Below are 3,968 nucleotides of genomic sequence, written 5' to 3' on the forward strand. Positions count from 1 at the left end.
TCTTCTGGGCTGGGGAGCAGTTTTTCGTCACCTCACCGCTCAGAACCGCTGGTCATCTCAGGAATCGAAACATCCAATCAATATCTTAGAAATCCGTGCGATCTGGCTAGCGCTACTGAAGTTTCTCCTTCGCCTCATTGGGGGACACAGGACCGTGGGTGTATGCTGCTGCCACTAGGAGGCTGACACTAAGTAAAAAAAAGGGTTAGCTCCTCCTCTGCAGTATACACCACCCACTTGCTCCAGATAGAACCAGTTCATGCTTAGTGTCCGTAGGAGGCACACTGGGGTCTGCTATTCAGACCATACCCTTTTATATTTTATATATTTTATAAACCTTTTTGCACAAGATGTAGACTGGGGAGACGGACCCTTTCAAGGGGCCGATCACCCCCAAACAACAAGCGAGCACGGCGTGTGTCGCCTCTCCGTACCCTCTCCTGCGACGTGGGATGCCAGGCCTGAGCTATTTTAGGGGCGACTGTTCCCTTCAGGGCACCGATCTCCCCGCACCAGCAACAGATGGGAACACGAAGTGTCACCTCCATGTACCACCTTCTGAGCCAGGCCACAGCCGGACCACCTGCCCTGTGAAATCCTAGGGGAGCAAACCCTTAGGATACACATAGGCTCCCCCCATATGGTGTCCGTGCTTCTCACACTGCACCACCACTGATGGAACAGCAGTGCTGCAGGGAGCTGGACGGTCCATCTCCTCCCTCTCAAAAGGATGGAGGATTGAGGGTCTCTGCACCTTCCCTATTGCAGCCCTGACCTCCGTGCAGAGTAGCAGCACTGCCCATCGCTTCCTCCAGGAGGAGATCTGGCGCTGCACCGTTTTTCATCCCGGGGGGGGAGCTCCTGAGCGCGTTGCTGGCCAAGCGGTCATTTTCGGCCTGGCACCGCTAATTTAGTCCCCGGCTTTGTCCCTTGCTAGTCTGCAAGCCGGTAATCCCACCCTCTTCCGCGCATCACTCTGGTGGTCACGCTCACCTGTAAGGTGAGAAGCGCCTCTCCTGTTCTCGGCGGCCATATTTCACCACCCAGCAGGCACAGCACAGCAAGCTTCTATTACCCTTGAGGTCCGGCGCTCCAGGCTTGGGGACAGAACTCTCGTGGGTACAGGTCCTGGATAAGTGCTCTGCCACTCTTCCCTCTGGCTTCCTTCCCATTTTTTCCTCAAGTGCTCTGCTGTTTTTCAGCTGCACAATTAGCTTCCTGCATTATTTTGGGGGTTAACAAGGATACAACATGTGTCTACCTAAAACCTCTAAAAAGACCACTAAAACAGTGTTTTTCGCTTCATACACCTCGTGTTAGACTGCGTTAACAAATGGGCATACTGCTCCGTTCTGTTAGGCTTGCGATCCCAAATGTGCTCAGGAGCCCCCCACCGCGACCGAACCCATGGTGACCAGTCCCCCTGAGTAGGCCTTGTCACTTTCGCAATCTATGGCCTCTTTGACTAAGGTCATCGAGTCCTTCCAGGACCACGACCGCTAATCGTCTGTCTCAGAGAATTCCCCTACATCAGGGTAATCATCGGCCTCCAGAGGCCGTCCTCGCTTAAGGCACAGACAGGCATCGAGGAAGCGGGTACATAGCTCACTCCCCAGGCCCTCTGGAGCCTCAGCGTCCGTTAGCTCTGTTTCTCGCTCTCCCTCTCCTGGAGTGGACAGCGAATGTGATTCTGAATTTGAGTCGAATGGGTCCCTTGACCTAGAGTCCCCAGGTTATCAGGCTACTGTGAATAGTCTGATTGAGGCCGTCAACCAGTCACTGCAGGTCGATGAAGAACCTATTTCGATACACTCGGATACTGCAGTGTCTTTTAAAAGGACTAAACGTCCTCATAGGGTGTTTGCCAATCACCCTGAGTTTCAGGACATAGTCCAGCAACATAGGGAGCACCCGGAAAATGCTTTTCAGGTCTGAAATCGTTGGAGACCAGATATCCTTTCTCCCCTGACCTCTGCAAACAATGGACGGACCTCCTCCAGTGGATCCTCCCGTATTGAGTTTATCATTCAAGACTCTACTGTCCCTACCTGATGGATCTTCCATTAAAGATCCCACAGATCGTCTGACTGACAGCCTCGCTCGTTTGATTTTTGAAGCATCTGGCTCCGCACTTTTTCCCTCCTTTTCAGCGACCTAGGTAGCCAAAGCAGTGGCTTACTGGGCAGATTCCCTGCATAATGCCATACAAAAGAGTGATCTTCCTTCTGAGGTAGCGGAGTTGGCCAATCAAATTTCTTTGGCCAGTGATTATTTAGTAAATGCTTCCCTAGATGCGTCTAATTGCTCTGTGCTTACAGCTTCCAACGCAGTAGCTATTAGAAGGGCGCTATGCCTGAGGAACTGGCGAGTGGACTCTGCATCTAAAAAGTCCTTAACATCTCTTCCCTTTCACAGTGGTCGTTTATTCGGAGAAAAGCTGGACCAACTGATTACGAGCGCTACAGGCGGGAAAAGTAAATTCCTCCACCAGCAGAGAGTTAGGCGTCCTATCCGCTGTCAGCTGCAGACTCGTTTTTTGTCTTTTTGCAGCAATTTCGGGTGGTCTTCGATATATGAATATGTATATAGGGCACAACAGGTCCCTCTCCTTTCAACCCCCCCCCCCCCCTTAACTCTTCTTTCCATTCTTTTGGTTAGTGTAAGTGGTGTTCCGTACATATAATAGATAGAATTTTTGAGGATATAAGAATACCTTTTTTTAAGTATATACAGCCGCTATTTTTTCTTGTATATACAATATTTACAATCATCAGCTATCTCTCTTGTCCAATGCTTGTACTCCACTCTGGATCTGTTTCCTTCCCTAGCGCTCTGCACATTAGATCTGTGAGTGTCATCATAACAAAGTGTTGAGTTAATGCTGAATCATGCCATATGGTGCATAAGACGGTGCTGACATAAATTGCATCCACCTTATCTTGTATGCTTAGCCCATAAGGAATGCTTGTTATATACATTCAGACATTTATGAATATATGCGCGTCACAAATCGGGACTTTCTTGCGTGGTTAGATACTCACCAGTGCGTGACACATGTCCCGCTACATAGGTATGGGGGCCAATAAGCTACGGATCTGGATGGGCGCAGAATCTCATCTCAGGTGAATGCTTGCGCTTCACCTCAATGGGATTTTTGCGTTCCATTACCCCGGACGAGCGCTCCTATAATACCGGAAGTACTTTGTATAACCCACAGATGCGTCACACGCCAGGGGCGGGGCTTCCCCGACGCACCGTTGGGTTCATCCTTTAAATACCACAGAACTGGGGAGATCGGTAAAGCGGCGAATGCAGGTCACTATACTCCCCTGATAATTCCGCAAGGATGAAACGCGTCGGGAGACGCTATTCATAGCCGAGGCTTCAATTTCATCTCACCGCCTTTGAGAGATCTAATACAGGGCAAAGTCTCTCCAACTTATGGTGAGATCTACCCACATCTGTGGGTTCTTTAACATTATGCTGTTCTACACATGGCAGCGTATAAATGAAGCATCTATGGTAAATTGACAAAGCGTCCGCAAATTAACCATAAGGGAACGCTCATGAATATTTGATGAGGAGGCATGGTTCCTTATTACATGTGGTCTTATATTTGCGGCTATGATTCTTTTTTTTGGTTTGAAGCCTCACTGATATGCTGCTGCATTTACTGACAGTAACTATGGTTCATGATAAACAAATAATTGATTGACAATTGTTTATACGAATTTGGAAGCAGCCTCCTGATATAACATTAGGAGCCAAAAGTTACACAGGCTGAAAGGCTCTATGATTGGACTATAAGATAGTTCATTAATGCATTCAATATTGGACACAGGTTTGCGCTTATGGGATTAGATGGGGTATTAGTCTATACAGAGATATACCTTGCATGCAACCTTGACCATAGAAAATATTGAAATTTGTCCAATCTGTGGTTTTCTCTAAATCTGGCCCTCCTGAAA

This window comes from Ranitomeya variabilis, chromosome 2 (genome assembly GCF_051348905.1).
Source record: "Ranitomeya variabilis isolate aRanVar5 chromosome 2, aRanVar5.hap1, whole genome shotgun sequence".
Classification (NCBI taxonomy): Eukaryota; Metazoa; Chordata; class Amphibia; order Anura; family Dendrobatidae; genus Ranitomeya; species Ranitomeya variabilis.